The sequence below is a fragment of the Leucoraja erinacea genome, chromosome 22 (assembly GCF_028641065.1).
Source record: "Leucoraja erinacea ecotype New England chromosome 22, Leri_hhj_1, whole genome shotgun sequence".
NCBI classification, from domain to species: Eukaryota; Metazoa; Chordata; class Chondrichthyes; order Rajiformes; family Rajidae; genus Leucoraja; species Leucoraja erinaceus.
Genome location: NC_073398.1, coordinates 514,156 through 527,870, shown reverse-complemented (window position 1 = coordinate 527,870; position 13,715 = coordinate 514,156). Strand labels below are relative to the sequence as shown.

The window sequence follows — 13,715 nt, the reverse complement described above, 5'->3', positions numbered from 1 at the left end:
GGAGTAGGCCATTCGGCCCTTCGAGCCTGCACCGCCATTTAATATGATCATGGCTGATCATCCAACTCAGTATCCCGTACCTGCCTTCTCTCCATACCCTCTGATCCCCTTGGCCACAAGGGCCACATCTAACTCCCTCTTAAATATAGCCAATGAACTGGCCTCAACTACCCTCTGTGGCAGAGAGTTCCAGACCAGGACCGTAGATAGAGCTTTATACTAAACTAGACCAAATGGGACCCATCGGATCCCGTCCCCAGCACACTACACACTAACCACCCCCCTTGATATTATATTAATATTATTCATGTGCTCCTTTTACCCCATCCCCAGCCGTATCCACTAATGCATAGCCCCCACCTCGCAGGGAGCGGGGTACAGAGAAAGGGTAGAGAGAGGGGTTGGGGGGGGGGGAGGCATGGGTTGTGGGGAGGGGTTAATGTCACTCGCAGCACGTGGAAGTAAGATGGCGCAGAGTAGACCCATTGTGATGTCATCAGCAAAAGGCAGTCGTTTTAAATTCAACGTTTTGTCACATTTTCGGTAATAGATCGAGAAATAAAGCATTAAATTTTCAGATAACGAGTTTCTGGACTCGACAGAAAAAATGTCAAGCGGAATATGTAATTATTTTATCCTTACCGCGTAGATATTTCGCGAAGATGTAATAACAAAACAAACACACAAACACATACAAGATCAGAGTTTTTGAGTTATACTAGACTAAGTGGGACCCGTTGGGCCGAAGGGACTGGTTTCCAGAGGGTTAGTATGTACATTGTGGGCCGAATGGATTATGGGGCTGGCAGCTCAGTCACTCAGGCCTGGCAACTCCTGACTGCTATATTTAAGAGGGAGTTAGATGTGGCCCTGGAGGTATGGGATCAGGGGGTATGGAGAGAAGGCAGGTATGGGATACTGAGTTGGATGATCAGCCATGATCATATTGAATGGCGGTGCAGGCTCGAAGGGCCGAATGGCCTACTCCTGCACCTATTTTCTATGTTTTTATGTTTAAAACAAAAATCTGAATGAAGTCTCTTAAAGGCACTTTTTCTGGACTTTTCCTGGCCTGGCATGGCACGGGCCTTTTGGCCCAAAATACTCCTCCTGGGCTAATGCAGGCATTCTGGGCAAAAGGGACTGGTTTCTGGGCTAATAGAGGCCTTGTGGGCCGAAATTAGTGGTTTCAGTTAGGCCAAAAGGGGGCTGGCAGTCGATTCACTCACTCATGGCTGGTGGGCTCATACACACACGCCCTCCATCACACACACGCCCTCAAACACACACCCTCACAGCCACACACACACACCCTCCATCACACACACACACCCTCCATCACACACAGACACCCTCCATCACACACACACACACCCTCCATCACACACAGACACCCTCCATCACACACATACATCATCACACACACACAGCCACACACACACACACACACACACACACACACACACACACACACACACACACACACACACACACACACACACACACACACACACACACACACCCTCCCACACACCAACACCACACACACACAGCCACACACACACACACACAACACACACACACCACACACACACACATCACACACACACACACATCATCACACACAGCCACACACACACGCAGACACATACACACACACAGCCACACACACACACACACACACACACACACACACACCACACACACACACACACACACACACACACACACACACACACACCTCCTTGATCTCACACACACAATTCATCACACACTCACAGCCACACACAGACACTCTCCATCTCTCTCTCTCTTACACACACCCTCCATCTCACACACACACACACTGACTCATACACACTCACACAACATATATATGACAGTAAAACTCTCTTGAATCTACTCACGCAGCTGAGCGCGGCCTCTCCACTGAACAGGACATACGGAGTGAGCGGGACTTCTGGTGTGAGTGGGAGTTCTGGAGTGAGTGGGACCTTCAAGTCAAGCACAGTGCAGGGCCAACAATCCTTTCCATTTCATTCCAGGTCAAGCACAGTGCAGGGCCAACAATCCAATCCATTTCATTCCAAGTCAAGCACAGTGCAGGGCCAACAATCCAATCCATGTCATTCCAAGTCAAGCACAGTGCAGGGCCAACAATCCAATCCATTTCATTCCAAGTCAAGCACAGTGCAGGGCTAACAATTCATTTCATTCCAAGTCGAGCACAGTGCAGGGCTAACAGTTCAATTCACTCACGGGGCAGGCACAGTTCAATTCACTCACGGGGCAGCAACAGCTCAATTCACTCCCGGGGCAGACACAGCTCAGCTCAATCAGCAAAGCGCAGAAACAGATCAGTTCAGTTCACACATGGCATAGAATCACAGTTATGGACTCTACTCTCACTCATGGTCTTCAAGAGTAACTGACTCACGTCCGGCTTCCGGGGCTTTATTCACCAGGGCCCCCAGAAGGGGCTTGATCTTCATCATGGTGACTGACAGACTGACTAGCAGCACATTTGGAAAGTGGTGAAATCATTGGACAAAGTTAGCATGGATTTATGAAAGGTAAATCATGTCTGACGAATCTTATAGAGTTTTTCGAGGATGTAACTAGTAGAGTGGATAAGGGAGAACCAGTGGATGTGTTATATCTGGACTTTCAGAAGGCTTTCGACAAAGTCCCACATAAGAGATTAGTATACAAACTTAAAGCACACGGTATTGGGGGTTCAGATGGATAGAGAACTGGCTGGCAGACAGGAAGCAAAGAGTAGGAGTAAACCGGTCCTTTTCACAATGGCAGGCAGTGACTAGTGGGGTACCGCAAGGCTCAGTGCTGGGACCCCAGCAATTTACAATATATATTAATGATTTGGATGAGGGAATTGAATGCAATATCTCCAAGTTTGCGGATGACACAAAGCTGGGGGGGCAGTGTTAGCTGTGAGGAGGATGCTAGGAGGCTGCAAGGTGACTTGGATAGGCTGGGTGAGTGGGCAAATGCATGGCAGATGCAGTATAATGTGGATAAATGTGAGGTTATCCACTTTGGCAGCAAAAACAGGAAAGTAGACTATTATCTGAATGGTGGCCGATTAGGAAATAGGGAGATGCAACGAGACCTGGGTGTTATGGTACACCAGTCATTAAAAGTAGGCCTGCTGGTGCAGTAGGCAGTGAAGAAAGCAAATGGTATGTTAGCATTCATAGCAAAAGGATTTGAGTATAGGAGCAGGGAGGTTCTACTGTAGTTGTACAGGGTCTTGGTGAGACCACACCTGGAGTATTGCGTACAGTTTTGGTCTCCTAATCTGAGGAAAGACATTCTTGCCATTGAGGGAGTACAGAGAAGGTCCACCAGACTGATTCCTGGGATGTCAGGACTTTCATATGAAGAAAGACTGGATAGACTCGGCTTGTACTCACTAGAATTTAGAAGATTGAGGGGGGATCTTCTTCATTGAGTTCTTCATTAGGATGGAGAGTGACATTGTTAATTCAGAAACAATGGTTCTGAACTTAAAGAAAGGTAACTTTGAGGGTATGAGATGTGAATTGGCCAAGATTGACTGGCAATTAATTCTAAAAGGGTTGACGGTGGATATGCAATGGAAGACATTTAAAGACTGCATGGATGAACTACAACAATTGTTCATCCCAGTTGGGCAAAAGAATAAATCAGGGAAGGTAGTACAGGTGCACAACCTTTTATCCGAAGTTCCAAATAACGAAAAGCTCCGAATAGCGACATTTTTTCGGTCCTTGAAGAAAGGTCCTTGAAGACGTTCACCGAGGGCGGCCTGCAGAGGTGACAGCGGAACCTCCGGTCAGTCCTCGAAGAAAGGGGAACTAAATCCCCATTCATAAAAGAGAAGGTGAGGGTATATTGCGCGGGAGGGTTAATAATTGACAATCTGCTGCTGCCTGCCCGCTGAGTTAAAAAGTTCCCACGGAAGACTCACGATACACAGACTTACAAAATTCTTAAGGGGTTGGACAGGCTAGATGCAGGAAGATTGTTTCCGATGTTGGGGAAGTCCAGGACAAGGGGTCACAGAAGATAAGGGGGAAATCCTTTAAAACGATACACAGTGTATCTCTGGTGAGTCTCTGCCACAGAGGGTAGTTGAGGCCAGTTCATTGGCTATATTTTAATGTGGCCTTGTGGCCAGGGGATCGGGCAGGTACGGGCAGCAGCAAATTGTCGCTGCCCTTCGAGTTTCTACTCCTGCACCTACATGTTTCTATGTTTCCCTCTGCTTTTTTCAGCGGGCCGCAGCAGCAAATTGTCGCTCCCTTAAGTTTCACCCCACCTACACCCCTCTGCTTCCAGGCCATGTGTGTGACCCCTTCCCTCCCCTCCAGCTCCCCGCCCATTGCACCTGCGCGAGGGCTTTGCACTGTCTTCACGTCGGAGCCAGTGCCAGTCACCGGAGACGTCAGGACCAACGGGACACCGGCCCCCAGGCCCACTGCAAGCATGGAGATCCCAGAGACCCACAGCCAGCAGCAGCCCAGCCCCGTTCCAACTCCAGAGGAACACGCTCCACGTAGGGACCGAAGCTGATGGTGTGCAAAGTGCGTATTGGTCTTGGGGTTGCGGATGAGGGGGCGCAGCTCGGGCTGTGACGTCTCCGGCCAACCCCCTGTACAGGAGCTGAGACTGGGAACTGTGGGGTTATTTGCAGTTGCAGAGGGAGGGGGCAAGGGCGGAACAGTTCCCAGTCTCAGCTCCAGTCCAGGCTGGAGACGTCAGGACCAACGGGACACCGATTGCAAGCACGGAGACTCACAGCCAGCAGCAACTCTAGCCCAGCCCCGCTCCAACTCCAGAGGAACCCGGTTTCCGGATGAGGGGGCGCAGCTCGAGTTGTGGGCGAACTGCCACTTGTCGCTGTAGCGGCGCATCGGGGAGCGGGTTCCTGTTGGTCCTGACGCCTCCGGCCACACCCCTGGACAGGAGCTGAGAGACGTCAGGACCACCAGAAGCCGCTCCCCGATGCGCCGCTACGGCAACAAGTGGCAGTTCGCCCACAGCCCGAGCTGCGCCCCCTCATCGGGACACCGGCCCCCAGGCCCACTGCAAGCACGGAGATCCCAGAGACTCACAGCCAGCAACAACTCTAGCCCAGCCCCGCTCCAACTCCAGAGGAACCCGGGTTGCGGATGAGGGGGCGCAGCTCGGACTGTGGGCGAACTGCCACTTGTCACCGTAGCGGCCCATCGGGGAGCGGATTCCTCTGGAGCTGGAGGGACAGGGAGACACAGCGGCTTTTGAGAATGGTGGGCAATCACTTCCAAAGTGCTGCCCACACAGTCAGTACACCTCTCCTACACTTGTCTCCCGCACTAAGATCATCTCACAGAGAATGATCCCAGCCTGACCCTCCCTATTCTCTCCTATTCTGCAAGAAAAAACTACATTGAAGACTCAAACTCGCGATCGAGTAACTGCCGGGATCGAGGCGCAAATTCGCGACCTTGCGGATATGAGCCGAGCACTCTACCACTGCGCCAGCGTTAAAATCTACGCTAAAAATCTTCCATTCCGAAAGCCGAAAAATTCTGAATTACGAAAAGTGTCCGGTCCCAAGGCTTTCGGATAAAAGGTTGTGCATCTGTACATCCGTGGATAACAAGGGAAATCAGGGATAGTATCAAAGCGAAGGATGATGCGTACAAATTAGCCAGAAAAGCAGCATACCGGAGGACTGGGAGAAATTCAGAGACCAGCAGAGGAGGACGAAGGGCTTAATTAGGAAAGGAAAAATAGATTATGAAAGAAAACTGGCAGGGAACATAAAAACTGACTGCAAAAGTTTTTATAGATATGTGAAAAGAAAGAGATTAGTTAAAACAAATGTAGGTCCCTTGCAGTCAGAAACAGGTGAGTTGATCATGGGGAACAAGGATATGGCGGACCAATTGAATAACTACTTTGGTTCCGTCTTCACTAAGGAAGACATAAATAATTTGCCAGAAATAGCAGGGGACCGCGGGTCAAAGGAGTTGGAGGAATTGAGTGAAATCCAGGTTAGCCGGGAAGTGGTGTTGGGTAAATTGAATGGATTAAAGGCCAATAAATCCCCAGGGCCAGATAGGCTGCATCCCAGAGTACTTAAGGAAGTAGCTCCAGAAATAGTGGATGCATTAGTAATAATCTTTCAAAACTCTTTAGATTCTGGAGTAGTTCCTGAGGATTGGCGGGTAGCAAACGTAACCCTACTTGTTAAGAAGGGAGGGAGAGAGAAAACGGGGAATTACTGACCAGTTAGTCTAACATCAGTAGTGGGGAAACTGCTAGTCAGTTATTAAAGATGGGATAGCAGCACATTTGGAAAGTGGTGAAATCATTGGACAAAGTCAGCATGGATTTACGAAAGGTAAATCATGTCTGACGAATCTTATAGAATTTTTCGAGGATGTAACTAGTAGCGTGGATAGGGGAGAACCAGTGGATGTGGTGTATCTGGACTTCCAGAAGGCTTTCGACAAGGTCCCACATAAGAGATTAGTATACAAACTTAAAGTACACGGCATTGGGGGTTCAGTATTGATGTGGATAGAGAACTGTCTGGCAAACAGGAAGCAAAGAGTAGGAGTAAACGGGTCCTTTTCCCAATGGCAGGCAGTGACTAGTGGGGTACCGCAAGGCTCAGTGCTGGGACCCCAGCTATTTACAATATATATTAATTATCTGGATGACGGAATTGAATGCAATATCTCCAGGTTTGCGGATGACACTAAGCTGGGGGGCAGTGTTAGCTGTGAGGAGGATGCTAGGAGACTGCAAGGTGACTTGGATAGGCTGGGTGAGTGGGCAAATGTTTGGCAGATGCAGTATAATGTGGATAAATGTGAGGTTATCCATTTTGGTGGCAAAAACAGGAAAGCAGACTATTATCTAAAATGGTGGCCGACTAGGAAAAGGGGGAGATGCAGCAAGACCTGGGTGTCATGGTACACCGGTCATTGAAAGTAGGCATGCAGGTGCAGCAGGCAGTGAAGAAAGCGAATTATATGTTAGCTTTCATAGCAAAAGGATTTGAGTATAGGAGCAGGGAGGTTCTACTGCAGTTGTACAGGGTCTTGGTGAGACCACACCTGGAGTAGTGCGTACAGTTTTGGTCTCCAAATCTGAGGAAGGACATTATTGCCATAGAGGGAGTGCAGAGAAGGTTCACCAGACTGATTCCTGGGATGTCAGGACTGTCTTATGAAGAAAGACTGGATAGACTTGGTTTATACTCTCTAGAATTTAGGAGATTGAGAGGGGATCTTATAGAAACTTACAAAATTCTTAAGGGGTTGGACAGGCTAGATGCAGGAAGATTGCTCCCGATGTGGGGGGAAGTCCAGTACAAGGGGTCACAGCTTAAGGATAAGGGGGAAATCCTTTAAAACCGAGATGAGAAGAACTTTTTTTCACACAGAGAGTGGTGAATCTCTGGAACTCTCTGCCGCAGAGGGTAGTCGAGGCCAGTTCATTGGCTATATTTAAGAGGGAGTTAGATGCGGCCCTTGTGGCTACGGGGATCAGAGGGTATGGAGAGAAGGCAGGTATGGGATACTGAGTTGGATGATCAGCCATGATCATATTGAATGGCGGTGCAGGCTCGAAGGGCCGAATGGCCTACTCCTGCACCTATTTTCTATGTTTCTATGTAATACCAAACTCGCTTTTTATTCATCCATTGTCAAAATGAAATTGCTATTCGTTTTTTGGATTTAATTTGTAGAATACTCGGGAGAGATGGTGCCTCACAGTGCCAGAGACCGGGTTTCCATCCTGACCTCGCTATCTTATAGAAACTTACAAAATTCTTAAGGGGATGGACAGGCTAGATGCAAAAATTGTTTCCGATGTTGGGGAAGTCCAGAACAAGGGGTCATAGTTTAAGGATAAGGGGGAAATCTTTTAGGACCGAGATGAGGAAAACATTTTTTTACACAGAGAGTGGTGAATCTCTGGAATTCTCTGCCACAGAAGGTAGTTGAGATCAGTTCATTGGCTATATTTAAGAGGGAGTTAGATGTGGCCCTTGTGGCTAAGGGATCAGGGGGTATGGATCGAAGGTAGGTACAGGATAATGAGTTGGATGATCAGCCATGATCATATTGAACGGCGGTGCAGGCTCGAAGGGCCGAATGGCCTACTCCTGCACCTATTTTCTATGTTTCTATGACAGGCAAGAAGACCAATCAGCTGATCTCACGATTTTTAAAACATTCATAACTTTTTTATTATTGAACCGATCGGAAAAAACCTTGGGCCGGTTGGAGGAGTGGAGGATGGCGAGTAAGATGGCGAACAAATCATAGCGATATAGGGTAGTATTTTTTCTAAAATGTATTTACAACAGAAAGACAGAAAGTGGTCAAGATGAGACTTTTAGTAATAGGATAGATAGATAGATAGATAGATAGATAGATAGATAGATAGATAGATAGATAGATAGATAGATAGATAGATAGATAGATAGATAGATAGATAGATAGAGGGGGGTGGGAGGGGGCAAGGTCAACAAATTGGAAGTTTATGGGTGGAGTTGTGCAGGAAATGTTACTGAAGGCTCCAGAATTAATGGGATGGAAATGTTAAGAATGGGATGTGTCGGTATTGCAGCTGAGCAAAGGGGACTACAAAGGCATGAGCAGGAGCTGGCCAAAGTTGACTGGAAAGTGATGCTAGCTGGGATGATGGTGGTACAGCAATGGCAGGGATTTCTGGGAATCATTCGTAAGATGCAAACCTTTTCATTCCAACGAGGGAGAGAGATTCTAGGGAGAAAGGAAAGGACATTATATAAAACTAAAAGAGAAAGCAGAAAACATTGCAAAGATTAGTGAGAACCCAGACGATTGGGAAGCTTTGAAAGAACAACAGAAGGTAACTAAATAGACAATACAGGGAGAAAGGATGAAATATCTAATAATATGAAAGAGGATAGCTAGTTTCTTCGGTTATATAAAGAGTAAGAAAGAGGCAAAAGTGGACATTGGACCGCTGAAAAATAATGCAGAAGTGATAATGGGGAATAAAGAAATAGCAGAGTTGAATAACCTTTTTGTAAGTCTTCACAGTGAAAGGCACCAGTTACATGCCTGAAATTCAAGAGAGTCAGGCGGTGGAAGTTAGTGGAGTGGCTATTACTAGAGAGAATGTGCTTGGGAAGCCTGAAGGGTGCAGGGGCCGCTACTCCACACTGTATATTAATGATTGGAGGCTTTGTGCCAAATTTGTGGATGATAAGGAAATAGGTGGAGGGGCAGATAGTGTAGGATAGAAAGGACTCTGCAGAAGGACTTGGATTGGTTGGGAGAGTGATCAGAGAAGTGGCAGATGGAATATGGTGTAGCAAAGTGTGGGGTCATGCACTTCGGTAGTAGAAATAAAGGCGTGGATTCTTTTCTAAATGGGGAGAGAATCCAGAAATTGGAGGAGCAAAGGGACTTGGGAGTGCTTGTGCTGGATTCCCAAAAAGTTAACCTGCAAGTCAAATCAGTAGTACAGAAAGCAAACGCAATGCTAGCATTTATTTCGAGGGCTTACATACAAAAACAGAGATGTAATGCTGAGGCTCTATAAGGCACTGGAAGGGACGCACTTGGAATATTGTGAGCAATTTTGTGCACCATATCTCAGGAAGGATATGCTGGCTCTGGAGAGGGTCCAGAGGAGGTTTACAAGAATTATCCCAGGAATGAGTGTTTGACGGCACTGGGCTCTATATTCTCTGGACTTTAGAAGACTGAGGGGGACCTAATTGAGATATACAGAATAGTGAAAGGCTTGGATAGTGGATGTGGAGAGGATGCTTCCACTAATGGGAGAGTCTAGGACTAGAGGTAATAGCCTCATAATTAAAGGACATTCTTTTAGGAAGGAGATGAGGAGGAATTTCTTTAGTCAGAGAGTGGTGAATCTGTGGAATTCTTGCCACAGAAGGATGTGGAGGCAAAGTCAGTGGATATATTTAAGGCAGAGATAGATAGATTCTTGATTAGTACAGATGTCAGAGTTAATGGGGATAAGGCAGGAGAATGGAGTTAGGAGTGACAGATCAGCCACGATTGAATGGCGCAGTAGACTTGATGGGCCGAATGGCCTACCTTCTATATCTTATATACCTCAATGAATTTTCAAGTCAGCATAGTTTGTGACTTGGAGAGGAATCTCGTGTTTCTATGCATCTGCTAATGAAATACCATGAAGGTAGGAGAGAAGGAACAGCCAGAAGCAGCAAGAGCTAGGATTGGCTGGAAGTGGGTGAGTCAGAGGGAAAGAAGATTTAAAAAGCGCGTCTTGTGAGTAAAATGCGAGTCTTTTGCTCAAGAGTCTTCAGCGAGTTGGTGAGGCAAGGAGACTATATGTTAGAAATAATGACTTTTACCTTCTGAAGGAATGGCAGGGTGGAGCAGGGTGTCTCCTGCAGGATGTGGGAAGACAAGGACACCTCTGGAGCTTCTGGAGACTACACCTGCGGGAATTGTGTCCAGGTGCAGCTCCTGAATGAACATGTTGGGGAACTGGAGAAGCAGCTGGATGATGTCAGGGCCATCTGGGAAAACGAGTTTCCTGGACAGGATCTACAGTGAGTCTCACCAAAGATACAGGAAGAGCAAAGGCGGGTGACTGGGAGAAAAGGGAATAGCCGTGGAGTGCAGGAGACCCCAGTGGCTGTGCCAAATGGAAACACGTACACCCTTTCTGGAGCAGTCGGGGCAGACGACGCTACCAGATTGAGCGGAGGACAAGTCGGTGGCTCCAATTGTTGTGATGAGACTCGACTAGCGAGGCCGATGACGGGCAGAGCGACAGCGGTGGGTGACTCCATTGTCCGAGGTGTAGACAGGGGATTCTGTGGCGGCAGGCGAGACTCACGGATGGTCTGTGGCCTCCTTGGTGCCAGGGTTCAAAATATCGCACCAAATTCAGAACATCCTCGAGAGGGAAGATGAACAGCCGGCAGTAGTTGTGCACGTGGGCTCAAACGACTTCGGGAACAAGAGGAAGGAGGTTCTGCAATGCCAGTTTAGATAGCTAGGAAGAAGACTGAAAAACAGGACTTCTAGGGTGGTTATCGCTGGATTGCTTCCAGTACCTCATGCTAGTGAGGGCAGGAACAGAGTGATAGGGGATCTGAATATGTGTCTGGGGGCTGGTGCAGGGAGCAAGGATTTAGATTTATAGACCACTGGGATTTATTTTGGGGTAGGGGTGACCTGTACAAAAGGGACGGGTTGCACCTTAACTGGAGGGGACCAACGTTCTGGCAGGCAAGTTTGCTAGTGCTGTGGGTTTAAACTAAATAGTGGGGGGGGGGGTTGACAAATTGGGAGTACAAAGATGGAGTTGAAGGGGAAGTACAGGGAGTACAGGAAAAGTTACAAGAGACGCCCGAATTAATGGGAAGAAAAGTTCGAGAAGGGATAAGAGAGTAAGGTCATGGCCAAAAGTGACCGGTGTGAGAGGGGAGATGAACACAAAGGTCAATGTGTTGTATATGAAAGTACGAAGTATAAGAAATAAAGTGGGCGCAGTTGAGCGATGAAAGAGTAACAGCGTTACCTGATAGCTGACAATTTAACCTTTTTAAATATACAAAAATGCTGATACAACCACATAAGTCTTTTATTGAAATGTTGTCATCAAGAGAACAAAATTTACGCAAACAGGAGAGACAAAGTTGATATGAGGAAGACCAAAACCAAGAAAAATGACTCAAGCAATCTAGGCCTGGACCAAGCACCACCCTTGCCTGACATGCCGATGCCGGATGAGATGAATGAGGAGGAAGAAGACCCATCCAACAAGGCTGTGCTAGGTGCTATTGCTGTGCTAAGGACTGAGATAGCCCAAATTAAGAGGGACATATGCCCATCCATTGACAGCCGTATCAAGAATGTTTACACGGACTTAAGAGAGGAAATAACCACGGCTAAAGAGATTTACAAACTTCCATCTCTAAGCTTGAGACATCGTCGACCTTACACAACAATACTATCAAGGAGATGGAAAAGTCAGCCTCGTTCCACTAGGATAGTTAGCATGCTACAAAACAAGCGGCTCGGAGCTGGAAAAGATTATTCAAAAATGTCAGGACTTAGAAGGCAGATCGAGAAGACACAATGTCAGAATCATCGGGGTTCCGGGAAGGAAGGGCCCAAACTGAGAGATTTGATTGCCCAACTCCTGCAGGAGACACTCTACAGAGCGCACAGGACCCTCCGGCAGCGACCCGCACCCTCTAAACCTCCCCGCCCCTTTGTAATACATATACAACAGTCTGTAAAGTTAACACGCAGGATTCTTCAGGACCCCTCTCACATCCTGTTTCCTTAGTTTGAGTGGCTCCCCTCAGGACGCAGACTCCGCTGTCCGGGTTGTCGGACACAGAGGAGGAAGGCTAACCTTCATCCCCAGGGCTGTCCAGCTTTTTAATGCTGATCACTGACTCATGAACATATGAAATGAAATAACCTTCTATATGCACTTTTTAATTGAAGCACTTAGGAAGCACTTTAAAAACTATTGCTGTGTGTTGAATGTTGATGTGCGGTGTGTGTTGTGTGATTGTGCAGTGTGTCTGTGAAATGCGTGTGCTGGTTGATTGTGCAGTATGCATGCTGCTTATGGTTGTTGATTGTGTCCCTTTTTAAAAAAGCTACTGTAATGCGCCCTTTTAAATTGCCCCTCGGGGACAAATAAAGTGTTTTGAATTGAATTGAATTGAATTGAATTACTACCATACCCTGGAAGATATCCTACGCAAAACGTTGTCAACAAGAAACATCTAATACCAAGGAAAAAAGATCCAGATCTTCCCCGTCTACCCACCGACCATCGCGAAATGGAGAGCACTCTTCACTAAAACTCGAGAAATGCTATGGGCCCAACCCGGCATGAGATACGGCCTGATCTACACAGCAAGACTCCTGGTGACCTACAACGGCGAGCAAACGTCATTCACCCATCCCCAAAAAGCCCAGGACTATGCGGCACACCTCCTCAGAACACCGTCCGACACAACAACAAAACATATCATACACCGGATGCTCCAGCCTCACAAGTTCTCTAACTGTTGTTAACTAATTAATTGATACTATGTTATAATCAGCTGTTTTTCTTTCTTATATTTTTGGAAAGTTGTCGAGCTATTTTTAAGGTAAGAAGTAACGGAAGTAAACAAGGTTTACAGTTACTTAGTGGAGAAGCTTCTTAAGTTTGACATTTATTTATTTATATATATATTTATTATTATTTCTTTTGTTTCTTGTTTTCCCCAAAGTGAACTCGCGCCATAACTATTTTGGTAATGGCTAGAGATATTTTATTTTTGTTATTGTTGTTAGGTATGTTACTAGTTATAATGCAGAAAACACAGAGAAAATCAGACAGGGACGGATCTATTCAGGAAGACAGAACTCTTGTAGATAAAGACACCCCATATGATACACAATTAGGATGCAAAGTAACGTAAGCAATGAGACAGGTACAAAAAAGGTTTGCCATTCACAAGTTGGAATACTAGAGGAGTAAACAACCCAGTCAAAAGAGGCAAAGAACAGGCTCGTTTGAGATCACTGAATTCAGATATAATGTTTTTGCAAGAAACACATCTAAAGAATGACACTCACACTAGACTCAGGGCAAAATGGATAAAAGACATATAATCATACAACCTTGTCCACAAAGGCAAGAGG

At 46.7% G+C, this 13,715-nt stretch overlaps 1 protein-coding gene across 1 annotated transcript in view; it reads right to left on the bottom strand.

Moving 5' to 3' along the window:
• LOC129707615 (cilia- and flagella-associated protein 54-like) overlaps window positions 1-13,715 on the bottom strand; it is a 166,081-nt gene that overhangs the window by 70,296 nt on the left and 82,070 nt on the right. The gene's annotated exons all lie outside the window — the stretch shown is intronic.